Here is a 25,152-nt window from a genome sequence, read left to right on the forward strand (position 1 = left end):
TTAGGAAAAAACTTGGCTTGACTGGTTGAACTCTGGGGGCTTTGAAGGTGTTGTGGAAAACATGAAAAAAAAAAAAGTGTGGAAAAAAAATAAAACACATGTTGTGCGAAGAAGTGATACCACAAGAAAATGTGGAGGTAATTTTGGCCAAGACTGCTGAAGACCTAAACAAGATGGCAGAACAAGGCATCAGAAGCAGCGATGACGACGATGAACAGGAAGATCAGCCTAAGGCTCCATAAATTGTGCCTCTCACAGTGGCAAAAATTGTGGTGTGGGTGTCAAAGTTGGATACAATGTTCAGCAAAATGGAGGAATGTGATCCCATGCAACAGAGCAGTCTAAACTTTAAGCGTCTTGCAAACTCTGCATTTGCTCTTTACACCAAGATGCTTAAGACTTGAGGAGGAAAGTGAAGGAGTCAAGGCTCACAGTTCTTCCAGTCAGTGAATCCCAAGAGACTCCAGAGACTGATCTTCCAGCTTTGCCATCTTCATCATCTCCTACTTTGTAGGAGGCACAAACCTCTCCTGAGGTCTATCTGCTAATGTGAACGTCTTCGTTGTCTACTACTGTGCAGGTGATGCAAACCTGTCACTCTCATGCAGTTGTTGATATATAATGCTGTTTAATTTTCATGCACAGTTTTCTGTGCACGTTTACTGCTTTAAATGTTACTGTGTAGGAGATGCAAACCTCTCCCCCTCTCCTGCAGCTGTTGATGGCTAATGCTGTTTTATTTTCCTGTACTATTTTCTGTGCATGTTTTAGTATTGTAACTGTTTAATGCTACATTTGTATTCAGTATTTGGTTCAGTATGCAGTTTTTTGGGGGGTTTTGCCTCACAAAGATGCAAGCTGGAACTAAACCCTGTATTTCTCTTAGGAGCAACGCTTCACTTTTCGCAATACCAGAGAGTGGCAGGAACCACAAGAACAATGCATTGCCGTTCACGCAATTTTTTTTTTGAACCATACCTGCATGGATTGCAAGAATACACTGTATAGTTAGAATAACTTTTTTCTGTGTGCATCACTTTGGATTTGTGCATATTACATTTCTTTTGCCATTTAAAAGGTGAGTAGTGGAGTGCCTCAAGGATTGGTGCTGGGGCCGATTCTGTTCAATATATTTGTGAGTGACATTGCCGAAGGGTTAGAAGGTAAAGTTTGCCTATTTGCGGATGATACTAAGATCTGTAACAGAGTGGACACCCCTGATGGAGTGGAAAACATGAAAAAGGACCTACGGAAGCTAGAAGAATGGTCTAAGGTTTGGCAATTAAAATTCAATGCGAAGAAATGCAAAGTGATGCACTTAGGGAATAGAAATCCATGGGAGACATATGTGTTAGGCGGGGAGAGGGATCTTGGGGTATCTGAGGATTTGAAGGCGACGAAACAGTGTGACAAGGCGGTGGCCGTAGCTAGAAGGTTGTTAGGCTGTATAGAGAGAGGTGTGACCAGCAGAAGAAAGGGGGTGTTGATGCCCCTGTATAAATCGTTGGTGAAGCCCCACCTAGAGTATTGTGTTCAGTTTTGGAGGCCGTATCTTGCTAAGAATGTAAAAAGAACTGAAGCAGTGCAAAGAAAAGCTACGAGAATGGTAAGGGATTTGCGTTACAAGACGTATGAGGAGAAACTTGCTGACCTGAACACGTATACTCTGGAGGAAAGGACAAACAGGGGTGATATGATACAGACGTTCAAATATTTGAAAGGTATTAATCCGCAAACGAACCTTTTCCGGAGATGCGAAGGCGGTAGAACAAGAGGACATGAAATGAGATTGAAGGGGGGCAGACTCAAGAAAAATGTCAGGAAGTATTTTTTCACAAAGAGAGTAGTGGATGCTTGGAATGCCCTCCCGTGGGAGGTGGTGGAAATGAAAACGGTAACGGAATTCAAACACGTGTGGGAAAACATAAAGGAATCCTGTTCAGAAGGAATGGATCCTAAGGAGCTTAGCCGAGATTGGGTGGCAGAGCTGGTGGCGGGAGGTGGGGATGGTGCTGGGCAGACTTATACGGTCTGTGCCAGAGCCGGTGGTGGGAGGCGGGACTGGTGGTTGGGAGGCGGGGATAGTGCTGGGCAGACTTATACGGTCTGTGCCCTGAAAAGGAAAGGTACAAATCAAGGTAAGGTATACACAAAAAGTAGTACATATGAGTTTATCTTGTTGGGTAGACTGAATGGACCGTGCAGGTCTTTTTCTGCCGTCATCTACTATGTTACTATCCTGCTTATAATCGAATGAGAAAAACGCCCAAGTTCCGACCTAAATCGGGAGATGGACGTTTATCTCACAAAAACGAATAACACAGTATAATCGAAAGCCGAACTTGGACGTTTTCAACTGCACTCCATCGTGGAAGCGTACAAAGTTGACGGGGGCGTGTCAGAGGCATGGTGAAGGCGGGACTGGGGCATGGTTAGCACCCGAACAGAGATGGGCGCCTTTCGCCGATAATGGAAAAAAAGTATGCGTTTGTAGCTAGAATTTAGGGCACCTTTCCTGGACCCTGTTTTTTCACGAATAAGGCCCCAAAAAGTGCCCTAAATGACCAGATTACCACGAGAGGGAATCGGGGAGGACCTCCCCTGACTCCCCCAATGGTCACTAACCCCCTCCCACCACAAAAAAATGATGTTTCATAACTTTTTATTTTCACCCTCAAATGTCATACCCACCTCCCTGGCAGCAGTATGCAGGTCCCTGGAGCAGTTGTTAGGGGGTGCAGTGGACTTCAGGCAGGTGGACCCAGGCACATCCCCCCCCTACCTGTTACAATTGTGCTGCTTAATGCTTAGTCGTCCAACCCCCCCAAACCCACTGTACCCACATGTAGGTGCTCCCCTTCACCCCTTAGGGCTATAGTAATGGTGTATACTTTTTTTTTTGTTTTTGTAAAAGTGCCCCCCAAGGGTGCCCGGTTGGTGTCCTGGCATGTGAGGGGGACCAGTGCACTACGAATCCTGGCCCCTCCCACGAACAAATGCCTTGGATTTATTCGTTTTTGAGCTGGGCGCTTTCATTTTCCATTATCGCTGAAAAACAAAAACGCCCAGCTCACAAATTGTCGAATAAAACATGGACGTCTATTTTTTTCGAAAATACGGTTCGGTCCGCCCCTTCATGGACCCATTCTCGGAGATAAACGCCCATGGAGATAGACGTTTTCGTTCGATTATGCCCCACAAGTTACTATGTACAGTGGGGGAAATAAGTATTTGATCCCTTGCTGATTTTGTAAGTTTGCCCACTGACAAAGACATGAGCAGCCCATAATTGAAGTGTAGGTTATTGGTAACAGTGAGAGATAGCACATCACAAATTAAATCCGGAAAATCACATTGTGGAAAGTATATGAATTTATTTGCATTCTGCAGAGGGAAATAAGTATTTAATCCCTCTGGCAAACAAGACCTAATACTTGGTGGCAAAACCCTTGTTGGCAAGCACAGCGGTCAGACGTCTTCTGTAGTTGATGATGAGGTTTGCACACATGTCAGGAGGAATTTTGGTCCACTCCTCTTTGCAGATCATCTCTAAATCATTAAGAGTTCTGGGCTGTCGCTTGGCAACTCGCAGCTTCAGCTCCCTCCATAAGTTTTCAATGGGATTAAGGTCTGGTGACTGGCTAGGCCACTCCATGACCCTAATGTGCTTCTTCCTGAGCCACTCCTTTGTTGCCTTGGCTGTATGTTTTGGGTCATTGTCGTGCTGGAAGACCCAGCCACGACCCATTTTTAAGGCCCTGGCGGAGGGAAGGAGGTTGTCACTCAGAATTGTACGGTACATGGCCCCATCCATTCTCCCATTGATGCGGTGAAGTAGTCCTGTGTCCTTAGCAGAGAAACACCCCCAAAACATAACATTTCCACCTCCATGCTTGACAGTGGGGACGGTGTTCTTTGGGTCATAGGCAGCATTTCTCTTCCTCCAAACACGGCGAGTTGAGTTCATGCCAAAGAGCTCAATTTTTGTCTCATCTGACCACAGCACCTTCTCCCAATCACTCTCGGCATCATCCAGGTGTTCACTGGCAAACTTCCGGAGCAGGGGGACCTTGCGGGCACTGCAGGATTGCAATCCGTTATGTCGTAATGTGTTACCAATGGTTTTCGTGGTGACAGTGGTCCCAGCTGCCTTGAGATCATTGACAAGTTCCCCCCTTGTAGTTGTAGGCTGATTTCTAACCTTCCTCATGATCAAGGATACCCCACGAGGTGAGATTTTGCGTGGAGCCCCAGATCTTTGTCGATTGACAGTCATTTTGTACTTCTTCCATTTTCTTACTATGGCACCAACAGTTGTCTCCTTCTCGCCCAGCGTCTTACTGATGGTTTTGTAGCCCATTCCAGCCTTGTGCAGGTGTATGATCTTGTCCCTGACATCCTTAGACAGCTCCTTGCTCTTGGCCATTTTGTAGAGGTTAGAGTCTGACTGATTCACTGAGTCTGTGGACAGGTGTCTTTCATACAGGTGACCATTGCCGACAGCTGTCTGTCATGCAGGTAACGAGTTGATTTGGAGCATCTACCTGGTCTGTAGGGGCCAGATCTCTTACTGGTTGGTGGGGGATCAAATACTTATTTCCCTCTGCAGAATGCAAATAAATTCATATACTTTCCACAATGTGATTTTCCGGATTTAATTTGTGATGTGCTATCTCTCACTGTTACCAATAACCTACCCTTCAATTATGGGCTGCTCATGTCTTTGTCAGTGGGCAAACTTACAAAATCAGCAAGGGATCAAATACTTATTTCCCCCACTGTATGTAGATCATAAGTTCCAGTAAAGAATTCTTAGATACTACACAATTTGTCTTTCCTCTAGTAAATCTAACCATTTTGTCTCTTTGCTTCCTGTATTTTTTATTAATTATATCAAATGCCAAGCAGAAAACATAAAAAGAGGAAAAAAACATGAAAAATTATACATCACTGCTTTTTCCTAAAGAAGTCCACATTATTTAGAGAAATCCAGACTACATCATAAGCAAGAAACTTATACACACCCAACGCCCCAAAGCTCACTTAATTTAGGAAGATTCTAGGACAAAAAAAAAAAAAAAAGATGACTCAGCTAGAGGGGCGCCAGGCATCTGTTTTCCACTCAGAATTGATGTAATTTAAGATTGCTTGAAAAGAATGTGTGTATGTGTGTGTATATATATTACACACAGTGCAATCCGCTTAAATGCATCTGGGACCAAAGAAATGCGTGCACTTAACCGGAGCGTGCACTTAACCGTTGTGACCCAAACAAGCTTGACATCTGTTAAACATATGTATCGTACTGTTTATTATTATACGTACAGTATACAGTCTCCGTTAACTGACGTTAGGCTTACTTGAAGTAATCAGGTTCAAAGAATATATATTTTTTCTCCTTGAATATCAAAATGCATTTGCAGGGAACTCGTATCTGGAAAACAGCCCCAGTATTAAGAGATTCCTGTTTCATATCCAGGAATTTTTTCCGCCTCTGTTGAGTCCATCGAGCAATGTCTGGAAACATAGAGACCTTGCTGCCTTTGAAATCTGGATGAATATTTTTAAAATAAAGTCTAAATTACTAGCGTCTAACTTCTTTAGCCACTGCTTCCAAATTTCCCCAGTCATCCATGAATTTGCGTTAGCCTCATATGACACAGGAAGTCACTTAACTTTCTTGAAGCAACGGAGCTGTTTGCTCTTTCCAATGACGAGGGGTTTCATCCATATTGCAGGAAAGGAGGATCGTCAGTCGGTCCTTCGACGTTTTACCTCCAGTAGTTTCAGCATGTTTGAATGCAAGTGTTCCATCAGGAATTGCTCGCCAGTAGAGACCGTTTTCGTCAGCATTGAAACTCATTTAAGATGGTAGAAAGAACTGAAACAACCCAATTTTCAGCACCAAAGTCATCAGCGTCTTGTTTCTCACGATGCTGTTTCTTGAATTTTATGTTGTTCCTCTCCTTCCATCTTTCCAACCATCCAACAGTGGCTTTGAATTCAGTTTGTCCAAGACTTTCAGCTAGCTGGTTAGCTTTCTCCATAAGCAGTGGACCACTGACAGGAAACTGTCTGCTCCTGACTCGATAAAAGCACCGAAGAAGAGCATCTTCTACCTCCTCAGCTCTTCCTGCCCTTTCACATTTCCTGTGTGGATTTGTATTGTTTTGCCAGTCTTCCAGAAGCTGATCTTTCTGCTTCAAGACACATGAAATTTGACTGAGATTGACACCATATTCTTTAGCAATAGATGCTTGACCGTTTGTTTTCAAATTTTTTTAAGAACTTCTATTCGTTCAGCCTGTGTTAAAGTCTTACAGTTCCACCACGACGACGACTCTGGTGTACACTCTAATAACATTCTTTCGCTTATTCTGCCTGTGGCAGTTAAAGGGGCAGTAAATTTGAAATCTCATTGGTTGTCACGTGCCAATCGGCTTCCATATTCCGTGCGCGCACTTATGAAGAGTCTTTCCTGCAGAGGAGCAGTCTTAAACCATGCATATAAGCGAATCTTGCACTTATCAGTGGTGAGCTAAACCAAAGTTTGTCCCCATAGAAATTGATGGCGCCAAAAACGGGACCGAAGTACGGCATGCAGTTAAACAGAGCATGCGCTTATCCGACGTGCACTGTGTGTGTGTATATATATATATATATATATATATATATATATACACATATACACACATACATACACACACACACATACACACACAAGTGGCCCCCTAGAATGCATTGCCAAAGGCGGGAAAGAGCAAAAACCCTGTGAGGGAACAAAATGGCCCGACAAAACCTTAGACAGCAGAGAAGTGAAGCCGAACGCAAAGACAGCACCCACCAAAAACAAAGGAGGCCCCGAGAAGAAGGAACTAAAAATAAATCAGTTAACAGGCAAGTGAAAGAAGGAAAAACAAAGATTTTTCTTTTTTTGTTTTTTAACAATTTTCTTCACTAGTGACAGGAATAAATAAAGTTTTACCTCAGAGGCAGAAATTCAGATATACCTATCACCACAGAAGAGACGAACCCCCGCAGGAGAGAAAAGTTACCCCATGCCACAATCAACCATCACCCTGCTATAAAGAGAGCCAGGGGAGGGAGGGGAGGGAACCAGGGTCACTGGATATCACCCTAGCTGGCAGGTGAGGAACTCAGGACCACTGAGTATCATCTAAAACTAGCCCCAACAAGGCTACCAGCACACCCCTGGCTGCACTGTCACCAGAAGAATCTAGGACAGGAGCTACCAGCCAGCAATCCGAAAGCACTACAAGATCCATCCACCATCCGCTAGGAGACAGAGAAAATAGTGAACGTTCCAGGCTGCACGATACCCTTAAGGGGCGGTTTACTTGGAACTATTTTCTCTGTCTCCTTCCGCTGGTAGATGGGCACAACCCATTAGTCTGGACTGGATGACAAGGAAATTACATTTTCTTTAATGACAGCACTTTCCAAACACTGCATCTTTGATAAGAACTTCTTTAAATTATCCAATCAGATAAAATTTCAGTTTCTGAAGTTGTACTTGAATTATTACTTCTAAGGGTGTAATTACAAGCCATGTGCTCCAAATATAAGCCATAAGCTTCACAAGAATATATTCACAAGGTTCAGCAATTCCAGAAGGTACCCCAGGACTGCAGGGAAAGCTCAGGAGACTTTTCTCCTACCTCTACTAATGCCCCCTTTGTGTGCCAATGTCAAAAGAACAACCCTACCTCTTTATCAAATCTTCAAACCCCATTTCACAGCCTCTGCATTAATCATTCTTCTTTGGGTTAAAAACGTACTGCAACTTAGTGTCAATGCACAAGATCCTTCATGTTAGTTCTCCTGTGTTTTTATCTCAGTGTTTGGTTCCATATATTTCCTCATGGTCCCTTCGATCTGCTCAGCAGAATTTATTACTGGTACCGTCTTTTTACCAAATCTCCATAACCACTTACTGAAATTAAAGGATCAGTATGGTGGGCTCTGAAGCCTGGAACCAGCTTGCATTCAAAACTTTCCCTGTCTTCCTTTAAGAAATTATTTAAAATAAATTTTCGGAAGTTTTTCATGCTGATTTTCAGTTGGTTTACTGTTGATTGCATAGCTACTATATCTGGTTTAGCTGGGACTATGCGTCAGGGTCTGGGAGCATGATGGGCAGACAGTATCTCTACTCTTTTTTTCTGTTACAATATTGGAGTTCCTCTTGGACAATGCAAGTCCTTTGCTTTATACTGTTCATTGTACCCCACTTTGAAAGATTAATCAAAGTGAAATAAATCTGATCCTGAACTTCTCCAAGCCATCTTATCCACAGTAATCTGCTGCTTGAGGCTCAACAATTCCTCAAGAACATTTTTTTTTGGTGGGGGGGGGGGGGGGGGGGGTCACGATGCTGTACAAATTAGTTTATGGGACAGCCATTAGTTTACCCTTGTGGTTAGCCATGAGGAAATATTTTTGCAGGTAATAACCACAGTCAAACTGCTTCAACAGACTGTCAGGCTGCTTCCTATCTTTTATCTGATGACCAATCCTCAAGTAAGAACACCTCCTATCCCATGACTTTTTATCACCCTGAGGAGTCTCTCCTTTCATGAGAGGGTTTTATCAAATGCCTTATAAAGAAAGTATACTATAATGCGTATTTTCAAAGCACTTAGATTTACAAAGTTCCACAGTAACCTGTGGAACTTTTTAAGTCTGTGCTTTGAAAATGAGCATCTATATCATTCAGCTCATCTTTATTGACATGTTTATTTAGATCAAACAATTCTAACAGATTAATAAAACGACATTCCCGTGCTAAATCCAAGTCAGCTTGTTCCCATTTAGGCCAAATATAGCTATCCATATGACCAATACATTTTCTTAACAATAATTTTCATAATTTTTCCCAGCCTCACTAGTCTTTAAATTACTTAGATCACCTGAAAAACCCAGTTTAAAAACTGCTATTACACTAGCCAACCTCCAGTGCTCGAGTACAAAAGATAGATTTGGTTAAACAAATACATCAGTGTAGTTTGTCTGCTTACTCTGGTTGGGGGGGGTGGAGAAGCAAAGGCAACGGGGGGGGGGGGAGTTATGGACACTGCCCTTCCCATGCCCACCCCAAACTATGCCTATGTGTTAATAGTATCTGGTCCCAGTGATTCATTATTATTTAGTTTGTCAATCTCATCTAGAATTTCTAAAGGTTCACATTATTTTTTTAGGTCATCTGAATTATTACTATGAAAAAATGGTTCAGTGTGGGTATTTTCCTACCACCACTGAACATAAACATCAAAGTAAAGAATTAAATTTACTTTCTGAGCCGAACTTCTCTCTGTTATATTACATCTAAATTGCTAATGTTTATACATTTTTCTATTTTCCTCTTTAGGCCCTACTTTCCATTTTCAAATAATAATTTTCTGGCTGTAACAGAACCACTTAAATTATATTGCCAGGCCTGTTCTTCTTTTACCAGAGCTATTAATTTTCTTCTAGTTTTTTATTTTATCATACTCTCCCTTTTTAAAGTTTGGTGTTACCACAGTAGTTTTATTACGCTCTCTCATGATTACCTTGAATGTAATTACCTTGTGATCATTACTGTGAAACAATTTCATCACAGGTACTCCCTGTACATCTAAAGTAACTCTCACCCCTTTGTCAGTTCTAGGACCAGTTGTTCCATGAAGTGGTCATTTATGGCAGTGATTCCCCAAGTCCAGTCATGGAGTACCCCTTGCCAGTCAGGTTTTCAAGATATTCCCAATTAATATGCATGAACTTGATTTGCATATATTGCCTCCATTATATACAAATCTCTTTCATGCATATTCATTGTGGATATCCTGAAAACCTGACTGGCAAGGAGCAGACTTGGGAAACACTGATTTATGGCATCAAGGAACTTAAACTTCCCCAACCTTCCTTGAAAAGATAGTTGCCAATCATGCTGGAAACAACAAACTTTCTGAGAACTTCTAAGAGAAGAGGACATTTCTCTGGGAAAATGAAGGAGAAATTAGATCTTACCTGCTAATTTGCTTTCCTTTAGTCCCTCCGGACCGGACCAGGATTGGACTGATGGGTTGTGCTCGCCTACAAGCAGGTGGAGACTGAGAAAAAACTCTGACTCTAGAGAGCCAATAGGAGCCCTGGCCATGTGACCTTAGCCTCAGTATTTGAATAACAAAGCAGGAAAGAAAGAAAGACCTTCTGTGCCGTATGGAATCCTAGCAGCCACAAAGCACTCGGCAATGCCAAGTATCAGAGCTCACCAGCAACTCTCACCAGAGAAGTGGTATGGCCCAATATGTATTACAGCTCACCAGCAACTCTCACTAGAGAAGTGGTATGGCTCACTTGTACTATAGCTCACTAGCAACTCTCACCAGAGAAGCGATATGGCTCACATGTAATATAGCTCACCAGCAACTCTCCCCAGAGAAGTGGTATGGCTCACGTATAATATAGCTCACCCGCAACTCTCACCAGAGAAGTGGTATGGCTCACTTGTCTTATAGCTCACCAGCAACTCTCACCAGAGAAGTGGTATGGCTCACTTGTCTTATAGCTCACCAGCAACTCTCACCAGAGAAGTGGTATGGCCCACTTAAGATTTTATATATATTCCATCAACTGAGCTTACCAGCAACTCTCACCAGAAAAGTGGTAAATCATATTTAAGGTTTTATAGATTTTCCAGCAACTGAGCTCAGCCACAACTCTCACCAGAGAAGTGGTATGGCGTATTTAAGGTTTATAGATAGATTCCAGCAATTGAGCTCACCAGCAACCACCAGAGAAGTGGTATAGACCACGTAAAGTTCTGTATATATATATAGTATTGTTCCACGAATCGTAAAGGAATGAATACACTTCCTACTGAATACACTTCCTACTTAATAAAAGAAGCTAAAGAGTAGAGAGAACATGGGAGGGGCCTGGTCCGGTCCAGAGGGACTAAAGGAAAGCAAATTAGCAGGTAAGATCTAATTTCTCCTTCCTTAGCATCCCTCCGGACCGGACCAGGATTGGACTGATGGGAAGTACCAAAGCAGTAATCTGAAGGGAGGGACCCTATGAAAACTGCAGAGAAATGTTCATGCTGCATAGGCCACCTGGCGACAACTAACATGTAGTGTGTCCCAATGAGCAAAATAAAATGAAACTAGGACTAAGTTGCCAACTTACCAATGTGCACCGAGAGCACCAAAAATCGCCATAGTAAGAATAGAGCCCGCTTCTGAAGTTGTGGAATATGTTGTAATACGCTGTGGAACTGCCCTCTCAGCGAGAAGAGAAATAGACATTCTCATTTCCTTGATCCTTCGCGATATAGCGGGTTAGAAACAATGAAAAACTTTTACGCCTACTGGCTAGAAGGACAAAACCAATAAGAAAAAACCGATTGGGAAAGGTGAAAACTTTAAACTACAGCAGACCGAAAAGAAGTTACCAACCGTAGAAGTATTCCACACATAGATCTACTTGCTGCAATGGCTACTGGGAAACACTGCTTGAAGAGGAAAACTTTATAGAAAAAGTTATGGCTACTAGAAAACAGAACTTTAAGAGTCTGTTCACCTAGTTCACCTAGCTGGTGGACGAAGCGGGAGGTACAGGTGCAGGACTCCTTTAAGAAACCGCTTTGACAGTGGATGCTGCATAAGCGTGCGGTTGTCAACAGTATCATGCATCACTGATAGAGCTGCCAAATGAACTCTAATGGATGAGTAAGACAGACAAGATTTTGCAAGATGCAGAAGATATTCCAAAACATGCAAAATGGATACTGTTTGTGGAATGAAGTGGCGAGAGGAGTACCACAGAGTGAACCGTCGCCACTTTGATTCATAGGACTTTAATGTAGATTTCTGTCTGGAAGCAATTAAAACTTGAAGTACTTCCTGCGAAAATATCAAAGATGTTGCAGACCCAGTAACCACGCCATAAGTTTGAGTGACTGGGGGTCCGGATGTAGAAGGGTGCCTTGGTTCTGCGTAAACACCTAGTGAGATGATGGAAGAAACGCATAAAGAAGGCTGAAAAACCCCTGCTGGACGTTGGCATCTGTCCCTGTCTCCATCAAGACTGTTGCTGAACGGAAGAAGCAAGAAATGTTCGTGAGCCTGAAGGCAAAAAGAGATAGCCCTGAAGTGTCGCAGTGAGGAAGTAAGGCTGAAAAAATGAGAGTCCATTCACCTAAATGCAGGGTGACACAACTAAGAAAAAATGAGTACAAACTCAAGAGTATACTCTTAACTCCTCCTTGGCGGATGACATAACCCATTGCCATGGCAAGGACCAACATAGCTCTCTCCGCCTTGTTTGTCAGTAGGGAAAACAAAATTCACCCGAAGGTAAAACGAATTGCTGAGGTCCCCCAGAAAAAAAATATATACAAACAAGCTTCTGCCAAAAAGTGTACTGCACGAAGCATCCCAATGACAGAACTAAGGTTCTTGAGATAACTAGATGACACTTAAATAGTGCGATTGATGACCCTGAGATTCGCAATAGGATGAAGGAAAATTCCTTCTTGGGCATTAGAAAGTAAAATTGCATTCTGCAGAATAGAGCGAGGAAATGGCCGAAGGCCCAAGGTCACCAAGAAAAATATAAACTGGGATGTTTGCAGAGGAGACAAAAGACTGTGCGCCAACCTGACTAAACAAAGAGAAAATCAGAGATATCTGATGAGAGATCAAATGAGAGATCAAATGAGAGGCCTGGCTACAATCACCACCCAACCTAGAGACTGTAAGAAATGCAACACCCGGTGCGTGACCTGAGAACTCTGCTGATAAGACTTTCTCCAATTAGGCAGTCGTCTAGGTAAGAATGAAATGACCTTAAGAGCGCAATGAACATCCTCTTAGATCTATAAAAGAACGGAAGAGAGAGTACTGCTGAAAATGACCGGTTAATGCATAAGCAAAAAACTAGCCATTCTCTGGATCCTGAGGAGAAGAGGAAGGGTGACCAAGGACACCAGTTAAATAGGGCTACAAACTCCAACCCTATCTCTATGGCGTTCCATAGTTGGGTAAGTTCTGAATATAGAAAGTTCTGAATATAGGAGTCCACCAGCTATGGTAGTACGCTCCGGACAGAAAAAAATTGTCCCAGTATGAACGTCTGATTCACCGGCCTGTAATTTCTTGGATCTCCCTAATCCACATACCACTAATCCACGTACCACGGTCATGCGTCCTCCCTCACTGAGAGGTAGATTGTAAGCTCCTTTGAGCAGGGAACGTCCTTCTTTGTTAATTTGTACAGCACTGCGTAACCCTAGTAGCGCTCTAGAAATGTTAAGTAGTAGTAGTAGTACCAGACTCACACCCAATAGATATGAATGTTGAGCTTGTTTTAGGTTAAAACACCGAACCTAGGCCCAGGGTCCCCGGTGTTTCTAGTGGTGAACAGCCATGGCAAATATTGTATGCGTTAGTTTGCAGAATTACTGCAAAGCCTTGCTTTTGGAGCAGAGATTTCTGTTCGATACTCTCGTGAGAGGTTTTTTTTTGTTTGTTTTTTTTTTCTTTTCTTTAATGCTGTTCTGGCTGTAGAAAGGTGGACATTTGAGCTTCCCCAGAATGGCAAAACTTATGTACCTATGCCCATTAGATATGAATGCTGGACTTGATGGACTTTAGGCCTTACCCAGCATAACCATACTTATGTACCTATGGTATAAATACACAGGAAGTGAGTGAATCCCCTTCCAATTGAAAGAACACTCTGAAGTGAAGGCGCATAGAATGAAAATGAAAAAGGACAAACTTGGAAATTACCTGTAACGAAAAAAGTGAAGTTGTGCCACAGCCACTTGGTGAAGGCAGTGTAGACAAGACTGTATCTGAATTCAAGAAAGCTTGATATAACATCAGGTCTCTAAGGAAGAGGAAGACATAGCAGATGGTATGTATAGGCATACTGGACCAAACCAGGATGTTTATAATCTGCCAATGCTGAACTGATAGAGTAGTGACAAACACGAGTAGATGGTTTGAGGACCGTCCACTATCTTTAAGTGAAAGGATGACTTTATTCTCTAAGTGACCATATGTCCTGTAAAAACCAGAAGAAAGCTAAAATGAAAAATGAGAGGCTTCAAGGCAGTTGGAAAAGAAGGGAAGACATGAATAAAGCATGCCTGCTAAGGCAGCTGAGTGACTGGGAGCTTGGTAGACAGGACTGTCCCTCAGAGAATATGAAAGAGCTGATATATCCCCATGGCATCTGAACAATATACTGTATGCCTCTAGAGAAGGCTTCTTAAAGTCGGAAAAAGAAAACACTGTGTAACACTACAGCCATTGAGAGTGTCTGTTAAGTTCTTAAAACACTATATAACATCATACGCATGGAGTAAAATGCTTGAAAGGAACTAAGATATTATGGTCAGAATTGCAAAGTACCAATCAATTGACTCTTAGACAATGTAGTCCTATTCACCAGGGAATGAGAAAGACAGAAATTTACTCTATGCCTATAGAGAAAGTTTCTAAAGTTCTTAAAACACTGTATAATACTACAGCTATTGAGGAAAATGCTTGAAATGAATTATGATATTATGATAAGATGCAGATTTTCCACCAGGCAATGAAAAATGACTGAGCACCAGAAAAAACTAGTGTTAACAGCCCCATGATACATAGAAATTTAAAAGAAGAAAAGCTTGTTATATATTCATATATGAAAGGAGCCCCCTTTCAACCAAATATTGCCTGCTGATGTGAAGAGCATTTTAGAATACGCCGTTCAGCACATACAAAAATGTACACATCTTGGAGCCGAACTGCTCTATGAACTGCAGCCTTACCTTCAGCAGAGAGATCCCCGACTGATAAGATGGAGGGAGAAACAAAATGGCCGCCGTTCGCTCCACTGGCCCTGTGGCGATCGTCGACAGCGCGCCCGACACCTCCGAACAAGCGGAGCCCAGTGGAACGGCGAAGAAACAACAGCCGGCGAAAAAGGCCCCGAAAAAACTGGAGGCAGCACCGGACCCGAAGAAACCTTGAAGGGAGAGCAAAATTTACATGTTCCGGCTGCGTGAACTGCGCGACGCTGACCGACAGCAGCTGTTTGAACTTTTAAGCCATATCGGAAAAAACAGGTGGCCGCGCTTACGCGGTTCGCACCTTTCTTTTTTTTTTTTTTCATTTGTTTAAACTGCCGCCGCCAAAACGCAAGAAAATGGAGGAAATTAAATCTGACGAGAAAAATCGCTGTTTAAAGTCACAGATACTGAATTATTTTCTTCCGTTTGTTTTTTTTTTTTTTTTTTTATAACCCCTCAATCATAATAAAACACTGGAGCTGCCTGCTCGTTAGAAGTCTGGGGAAAGAAAGGCTGCTTCTTTGAATTTACTTTTATTTGATTTAATTCTTTTAAAGCAGCTACCTGTTAAAAGTGGCTGCCTCTCCCAAAGACGGTACACCTTTCCAGAGAAAGGGACGGCCCTTCCCTGCTAAGCCAGGGAGATGGGGAGGAAGGGGGGTGGACTCGAGACACCCGAGTTTAACACCCCCGAGGCTGTCAAAGAAAGAAGAGAAAGGAAACCCTGTCAAGCCTCTAAATAAGATTCCAGGCACAGAAGAATTATCACAAATATCTGTAATATCTAAAGAGAAAAGGAGAGAGACTAATGGGCTCACTTCCTACCTGCTGGGAGACTGAGAAAATACTGGGGCTAAGGTCACATGGCCAGGGCTCCTATTGGCTCTCTAGAGTCAGAGTTTTTTCTCAGTCTCCACCTGCTTGTAGGCGAGCACAACCCATCAGTCCAATCCTGGTCCGGTCCGGAGGGATGCTAAGGAACGTTATTTTGCTCTGTGCTTTGGTGATTTAAAGATAACTGTAGGTTCACTGATAAAGTTTGAATTAAAATAGAGCAAACTTTATTCATTAGCTAATTTCCATAGTGTAAAACCCTTTCCCCCATAGGGAAACTTGAACTTTCTGTCAGAGATAGAAACTTAATCACCACAGACTACAGCATTAACACATAGCCTCTAGAATGCACAGCAGGGCCTACTTCAGTCTTCATTCCCACCAATCCCTAGCACATTTCTATTTAAAGTCTTCATTTATGGTCCATTATTCTAATTAGGATAACAAGAGGGGAGTTTTCATTACACAGTTTGTAATTTCATTACCTGCTAAGAAGCAAACACTAAAAGCACACAATGTACCATATAATCCGCTATTTATATTAATCTAATGCCCTAGTATCTTAAATTTTAATTAAACTCAATAATATTAAGATGCAGACAGCAATCCAGCAGCAAGAGGGGTGCTATCCAGTCTTTTGCACTGAGTGTCACATGCATGATTATCTCCCAGTTGGCAAGAAGTTATATGTGTGTGCTCAATGTAAAGAGCTCCTAGCTCTCAGAGAAAAAGCCCATTCTCTTGAGGCTAGAGTAGCGGACTTGGAGGAGCTGAGGGAGACAGAGGTACATAGAGGATTCCTACGCTGTACAGAATTCCCACCTCCAGTCTGGCAGCCCCTGTGCTGCTTAGGAAGAGAGATGTCTCCTAAAAGGAGAGGATCACTCCGATGAAGTAGAAAATAATCCTGTGGCCAAGACCTGCCCACCAAGGGATGTAATATCCTCTCGCTCCAAGGATGTGTCTCCAGGGGCTTTTGCCCAGGAGGCAAGGGTTAGGACAGCTGTTATCTACATGCCTAATGATCGTATCACCAACTACAACTGGGTGGCTGGTGGACGCAAGGATCACCTGGTCACTTGCCTGTTTGCAAAAGTGGAAGACTTCATGCATCGCCTAGATAGGATTTTTTGATAGTGCTGGGGAGACACCAGTTGTCTTGGTAAATGTGGATACCAATGGCATCGGAAATGTGGGAGGGAGGTTCTGGAACACAAATGTAGGCTAATAGGTAGAAAGCTTAAAGCCAGATCCTCCAGGGTAGCATTTTCTACTACTACTACTTAACATTTCTAGAGCGCTACTAGGGTTACGCAGCGCTGTACAGTTTAACAAAAAGGACAGTCCCTGCTCAAAAGAGCTTACAATCTAATGGGCGAAATGTCAAGTTGGAGCAGTCTAGATTTCCTGAATAGAGGTATGGTGGTTAGGTGCCGAAGGCAACATTGAAGAGATGGGCTTTGAGCAAGGCTTTGAAGATGGGTAGGGAGGGGGCCTGGCGTATGGGCTCAGGGAGTTTATTCCAGGCATGGGGTGAGGCGAGGCAGAACAGGCGGAGCCTGACAACTCCAGGGTACTGAAAGGAGGGATTTGTCCTGTGAGCAGAGGAGGTTACGGGTAGGAACGTAAGGAGAGATGAGGGTAGAGAGGTAAGGAGCGGCTGCAGATCGAGTGCATTTGTAGGTTAATAGGAGAAGCTTGAACTGTATGCGGTACCTGATCGGAAGCCAGTGAACTGACTTGAGGAGAGGGGTGATACGAGTATATCGGTCCAGGCGGAAGATAAGGCGTGCGGCAGAGTTCTGAACAGACTGAAGGGGGGATAGATGGCAAAGTGGGAGGCCAGTGAGGAGTAGGTTGCAGTAGTCAAGGCGAGAGGTAATGAGAGAGTGGATGAGAGTTCGGGTGGTGTGCTCAGAGAGGAAAGGGTGAATTTTGCTAATGTTCCACATGCAGGACCCAAGAGGCAGGCAGAGCTCCAAAATCTCAATGTGTGGTACAGACAATGGTGCACAGAGGAAGGATTAAGATTTGTTAGGAACGGGGCAACATTCTGGGAAAGGGGGAGCCTATTCCAAAAGGATGGATTTCACTTTAACAGGGATGGAACCAGGCTGCCGGCGCTATGCAATCATCAAAGACTTATCAGTCACGCCATGCCTCACCAAACTGACAATAACTTAAACAAAGGAAGAACACCAATACGTGGTCAATCACAACAGAAGGGAAAGAATGTCCCAAACAAACTCACCTTAACTAAAAAAAACGACAACTACTAAAAATCCACACAACACCAAATTCAAATGATCCATTCCAAACAATCCAAGTGGGCTACATCAACGCCAGATCCGCTGTAAATAAAACGGCTACACTAACAGACTGGATCATGTCAGACAACCTCAACCTACTCTTCATTAATGAAACCTGGATCCATGATCAAAAAGACCCAATAATCCTAGACCTGTGCCCGCCAGGATACAAAATCACACATTGGACCAGAAAAGGACAAAGAGGTGGAGGCCTAGCACTAACCTATCGATCCCAATTTACCATTGAAACCACTGCCAAGTCCATAACACCCCAACTCGAAATCACCTCTATCAGAATCCATAACAAAACCCTACGGGATCATCTGTATTCTACAGACTGCCAGGTAATTGGAATGAAGGCCAGATCAACTTCATGGACTTCATTTCCAACATATGAGTAACCAACTCAAACATACTAGTATTAGGAGACATAAACCTTCACTTAGAGGACCCAAACTCTACCAACGCACGAGACTGCAAGGAATTCCTCCGCTTATGGGATCTTAAATGGCGGCAATTGCAAGCAACCCACGTTAAAGGGCACAAACTCGACCTCATCTCACACAAACTTTCAACAGACCAGAACTTCATAATAACAGATGTCAAATGGACAAACACCATGGTCTGACCACTACAAACTAAACTTGTCCCTACACTGGAGGAAGAAGGGTTCACAATGAACACAAGAACACACATCCTACAGCACAAGAGGTCAAGTAGACGCGAAAACATTCTGGCAACAGATGTACAATAACGATTGGTCAGCACAAACAGACTCCACATGCTACCTCATAGAATGGGACAAAAGATGTAAAAGTATACTAGATGACAGAGCACCCTTACGAACAAGAACCTCATGCAGGCATAAATCAATACCATGGTTCAACAACGAACTGAAAAAACTAAAAATACACTCCAGAAAACGAACGAGCATGGAGAAAAACAAAAGATAAACACACACTCAACACATGGAAACAAACACAATGAAATACAAATACGCAAAAAGGCAGACCAAAAAATCTTACTATAAAACTAAAATAGGGACAGATTACAAAAGACACAAAAAAAATTATACCAACTCGTGAACAAACTCCTTGACACCAACCCGGTCACTACAACAAATATAGATACCCCATCGGCAGATGAATTTGCTAAGTATTTCAATGAAAAAAATCACAAACCTATGCAATATGCTACCTCAAGCCACCACTGACATCGATCACTTCCTCAAGGAGCTAGACCCCATCACTGGAGGATACCCAGCTGACTGGATCTGGCTAAACTTCGCCCTCCTAACCACCAAAACAGTCACCCAGACGATTAACAGGTTATCCAACACTCACTGCAAACTATATACCTACCCCAGCTACCTAATTAAATCTACCCCTGACCACTTCATAGAAGACCTCACATCCCACCTAAATTACATGCTTCAACAAGGTCTCTACCCCAAGGAAAATGGAAATATCCTACTTACCCCCAATACCAAAAGACACCAAGAAAAAAATTAATGAAATCACTAACTACCGCCCAGTAGCATCGATCTCATTAGTAATCAAACTGATGGAAAGCATGGTAACCAAACAACTCACAGATTAAATGTACAAATTCTCAATACTACACGAATCACAGTCAGGTTTTCGCCCCCTCCACAGCACTGAAACAGTACTACTCACTCTCCTATCCAAATTCAAACAGGAAATAGCAAAAGGCAAAAACGTCTTTCTCCTCCAATTCGACATGTCTAGTGCTTTCAACATGGTAAATAAGATTATTAGATAACTTCGGAATTGGCGGAAACATACTCAACTGGATCAAGGGCTTCCTAACTACAAGAACCTACCAAGTAAAATCAAACTCTAACATATCACCACCGTGGAAAGCAGACTGTGGAGTTCCACAAGGATCACCACTATCACCAATCCTCTTCAACCTAATGATGACCCCAATAGCCACGTCCCTATCCACCCTAGGCCTTAACCCTTTCATTTATGCAGATGATGTCTTAATATACATCCCGTACAAATCCAAACTTTCTGAAATCACCAACAAAATCAAACTCAGCTTAAACATCATGGACTCATGGGCAAACGCATTTCAGCTAAAACTCAATAAAGAAAAAACACACTGTCTCATCCTCTCATCCCAACACATGGACAACCCCACAGCTATCAACACCCCGGACATCACCCTTCCTCTCTCAGACAGCCTGAAAATCCTGGGCGTTACAATAGATCGTAACTTAACGCTAGAGAACCAAGTGGCATCCACAACTAAGAAAATGTTCCACTCAATGTGGAAACTCAAACACCTGAAACAATTCTTCCCGAATACATTTCGCAAACTGGTACAATCAATGGTATTAAGCCACTTAGATTACTGCAATGGAATTTACGCGGGATGCAAGGAACAGACCTTAAAGAAGTTGCAGACCACTCAGAACATGGTAGCTAGGCTTATATTTGGAAAAACGCGATATGAAAGCGCAAAAACCCCTCTGCAAAAAACTACACTGGCTCCCAATCAAAGAATGCATTACCATCTGCACCATGGTTCACAAAATAATCTACGGTGAAGTCCCTGGATACATGACAGATTTGATTGACTTACCAACTAGAAACACATCAAAATCAACTGAAACATATCTGAATCTGAACTACCCAAATTGCAAAGGCCTCAAATACAAATCAACTTACGCATCCAGCTTTTCCTACATAAGCACACAACTCTGGAACACACTACCAAAAGCCTTGAAAGCGATGCATGACCACCTAAATTTCTGGAAATCACTAAAACTAAACTATTCAAAAAGGCATACCCCGCCAATCCAACTTAAATGCCTGATCTCTGCAACACAACAAAATTAAAGTAATGGACATAATTCAATTCCTCCGAAGCACATTCTCTAAATGTGAATGTGCCACATGAAATTTATCCTACCACACTATCACTTTGTATTTGTGCTCACCGGAGCTGGCAAACGCCTTCCGGTACTATGTAAGCCACATTGAGCCTACAAATATGTGGGAAAATGTGGGAAACAAATGCTACAAATAAATAAAAATTAATAACATTTAAAAAGGAGCTAGAGCAGCTTTTAAACTAAAATTGAGTGGGGGGGGGGGGGGGGAAGCTGACTGTTGCCCAGGAGCGCATGGTTTTGGTGTAGAGCATCCTTGAAGGATACCATTGAAACAAGACATTTAGGGAATCCTAATAGGTTTCAATAATGGTGAAAGCAACCCAGGAAGGGACAACAAAAGGATGCAAATTATTACTGTCAACGTCTAAGTAGCTTGCAGATGCAAGGAAAAAACACAAGTGTTTGCATACAAATGCTAGATGCCGAAAAAAAAAAGATGGGAGAGTCAGAGTATACAACATTAAATGAACAGGTAGATATAATAGGCATCTCAGAGACCTGGTGGAAGGAGATCAATGGGACACTGTGTTAACAGGGTGCAAATTATATTGCAATGATGGAGTGGACCAAATTGGAAGGGAGGGTTGCGCTATATGTTAAAGAGGAAATCAAGGCAAACAAAATAAACATTCTACATGAAATAGATAGCACCGAGGATCCTTATGGATATAAATTCCATATGTGAAAGGAAGATGTATACTGTTTGTGATGTACTACCATCCACCAGGACAGAACGGACAGATGAAGAAATTTTTACAGAAGTTAGGAAAGCTGGCAAACAGTATAATAATGGGTGATTTCAATTGCCCCAATATTGACTGGACACATTTTACAACAAGGAGCATTTTACAAGAGGCAGCACTGGGCAGGTAAAATTCTTAGATGTAATACATGACGGCCTCTTGATTAACTGGTCCACCGTATCTCAATAAAATATAGCAGAATTAGAAAAGGTTCAAAGGAGAGCAACCAAACGGATAAAGGGGATGGAACTCTCACATAAGGAAAGGCTAAAGACCTTATTAGGGCTCTTCAGTTTGGAATACAAAATCCTGAGTGGTGTAGAAATGAATCGATTTTGAAAACGTACAAAAACCAGGGGACACAATTAAATTAAATGAAAATATTTTTAAAAACAAATAGGAGGAAATATTTCACTCAAAGAATAGTTAAGCTCTGGAACTCATTGCCAGAGAGTGTGGTAACAGCAGTTAGTTATCTGGGTTTAAAAAATGGTTTGGACAAGTTCCTGGAGGAAAAGTCAATAGTCTGCTATTGGAATATGTCACTTCTTGCCATGGGATCGGTATCATGGAATGTTGCTACTATTTGGGTTTCTGCCAGGTACGTGTGACCTGGATTGGCCACTGTTGGAAGCAGGATAGTGGGCTAGATGGATCATTGATATAAGTATGGTTATTCTTATGTTCTTATTCTATTATTGAGTTTCTATTCTTGGCAGCCTATCCAATCTGTATTAGCATTTCACAACCTCTTTCAGCATCTTGGTTCAGAGCACAATAGTAAACTTCACACATGCAACTTTTATCCATAAAAAGATGTCACAATGCGGCTCAGGTTTCCTACTTGAATTTAGAACCCGTAACATATATTGCCATGCTACCACCACTTTTACTTTTATCAAGGTACAATATATATGGAACTGACATCACCATGTTCCATGGTTTTCTGACAGGGCTCATCAGGCTTCTTGGGGATCACCATCATGTAAGGTGTTCTAATTTTGGAGCGGAAGGGGAGGAAGAGGAAATGGTGCCTACCCATTGGCCCACCCCAAAAAATTGCCTTCTGGCTATGATCCTTTTTCACAACTTGCTTTCTACTAATTGAGTCAGGTAATTGAAAGATACCGATTACCCCCCCCCCCCCCCCTCTTTTTAAGGCATCCATTCTGGATACCTTCCTCAGAACCATGTACTCTTGGGCCACCGTCAGAACAAAATATCTGGTCTCCTAGGTTCTCCACATAATCTGCCGTCATGACTGGCTTGATGCATCAGTCATAACAAACTAATGCACATTAACACCAACAGTACCAAACTGGGACCCTCGGTCTTAAGAGCACTATACACAAGTTCGCCCTCCTCGCCCGGCAAAAGAACGCACACTGAATACAAATCATTTTATGATAGTAAGATCCACCAATCACAAGATGCTTTAAATTGGTTGGCGACCCACAGTAACCCAATGGTTAGCGATAATGGGTGGGACAACAGCCAAGGTGGTGGAAGCAGCAGCAGTACTTCAGTATTTTCGATCATTCCGCCGGTTCAGAAGGCAACGAAAGCCGAGCATGACAAACAACGTCATAAAAATAAAAAAAATATTTCGGAGGGGGGGAGGGAGGAATCACAACTGTCGCTCAAAACCGTCCACACCAAACTGACAGGAAACAAAAAAAACAGCTTCGGAATGACGTTGAATTAGGGCAGGGCGGGGGGGCTAAGGGAGACAGCAAAATGCGGAACCTACTTTGGACGGCCACTTTTAGTTTTGGACTCTCCCTTTTCTGGTCCCTTCCCCCGACACGTCCTCAGTGTGGGCGGCTGCCAGCAAAGCTTCAGACCTTCGCAAGGCGATGTCAGGCTGCTGCCCTCGCGCCACTCAGCATACAGTCCGACGGCGCCAACGGCCTACCGGCTCGAGACATCCGGCATTCTACGCCTCGCGCCGCCGCCTCGTTCGAGCGCTCAGCCCTCACCAGCTTCAGCCAGGCGAAGAAAACCACATTTATTTTCATTTGTTGTCTACTTACCGAACGGCCGCCTTGGAGCGCTCCCTCTTTTTGTTCCGCAACCCTGCACCAGTCAAAACATCGCAGCGCCTCTGCTGTACCTGACAGCGACTATTTCCCCCCACCTCTATAGAGGTGTTTCGAAACACGGAACAGACAGTCAGCCAGCCAACAACTCCGCGGTAGTCGCTACAGCTTCCGGCAAACACGCCAGAGCTGACATCACGCCGCGAAAGGCCGGAGGAGGGGCCTGTGATGCAATAAGAGGGCGGGGTAAAAGGGTTTTGAAGTGATGTAAGACATGATGAACTAATAAGGCGTGGCTGAGAGTGTGATGAGACCTGTTGTGCTCTAAGCTCTTCACTGTAAAGGAACTACGGTGAAAGTTACTGCACAGAAATAAAAGCTACTGTAACCCACTACTCTGAGGAAAACACACACAGGGGGAGGGAAGCCGACACGAAAAATGATTTTGAATAAAAACATCCAATGAACTGAAACAGTTCACATTAGAGACTTTATTCACAGTAAAATGGACTCCATCCAAATCGTGTTTCAGCCTCAAGGGCCTGCTTCAGGAATCCTGTGAGTTGCAAGATTACCTCTGCACAACTCTCCATATGTGTGTATAAAACCTAGAGAAATTCAAACAGAACAAAGTTGTCACATAGCGCAGGGGCGTTGCCAGATGGCCAATTTTGGGAGGGCCTGAGCCCAAGGTGGGTGGGCATGGAGTTCTCACCCCCCCCCCCCCCCCGTACCCCTCCAGTTTGCTTCACTGCTCCCTGCCCACAAACCCCAAATATTAAATACTTGAGCTGGCAGGGATCCCCAAACCCTGCCAGCTGAAGATTTCCTCCGCCTTCTCGAGCTGCCGGCAGCACTTGCCTCAAATTGATGCTGTTGTCTGCAGACCGTTCATGCTCAGTGCTTTTGCATGTAGAAAAACTGAGCATGTGCAAAAGGGCCGGTCTCAGCATCAGATCAAGGCAAGTGCTGCTGGATGACATTTGGAAGAGTGCTGGCTGCCCAGAGAGAAAATCATCAGCTGGTAAACTTTAGGGATTCCCACCAGCCACAGCAAGAGTGTCACAATTTTGGGTGTGCCTGAGTCTAAAGTGGGTGGGCCCTGGCCCGCCTATGGCTACGCCACTGCACATAGGGTTGCAGCTTACAAGCAGCAAAAGCTTGTGTTTAAATCTCTTGAGGTTTTATCGACACATCTAGATAGTTGTGCAGACATAATCTTACAACTCACAGGACTCTTGAGGCAGGCCCTTGGGGCCAAAACACGATTCGTGTCGAGTCTATTTTACTGTGAATAAAGTCTCTGATGTGAACTGTTTCAGTCCATTGGACGTTTTTATTCTGCATCATCTTTCATGTCACCCCTGCTGTGTGTGTTTTCCTGTGACTTTACTGCAGAGGAACTTTGTTCTTCTGTGTTTGTCGACCCACTTCTCTCACGCAGAAGCGGTTCACG

The 25,152-nt window shown here is 43.2% G+C and overlaps 1 protein-coding gene across 4 annotated transcripts in view; it reads right to left on the bottom strand.

Moving 5' to 3' along the window:
- NDEL1 (nudE neurodevelopment protein 1 like 1) overlaps nt 1-23,767 on the bottom strand; it is a 147,479-nt gene extending 123,712 nt beyond the window's left edge. For all 4 annotated transcript variants that reach the window (XR_003942634.1, XM_030208115.1, XM_030208114.1 and 1 more), the window contains exon 1: nt 23,691-23,767. The gene's annotated coding sequence lies outside the window, so the exon portion shown is untranslated. The remainder of the gene's footprint in view (nt 1-23,690) is intronic.
- Between the last annotated feature and the right edge of the window lie 1,385 nt (nt 23,768-25,152).

The sequence above is a fragment of the Microcaecilia unicolor genome, chromosome 6 (genome assembly GCF_901765095.1).
Source record: "Microcaecilia unicolor chromosome 6, aMicUni1.1, whole genome shotgun sequence".
NCBI lineage: Eukaryota > Metazoa > Chordata > Amphibia > Gymnophiona > Siphonopidae > Microcaecilia > Microcaecilia unicolor.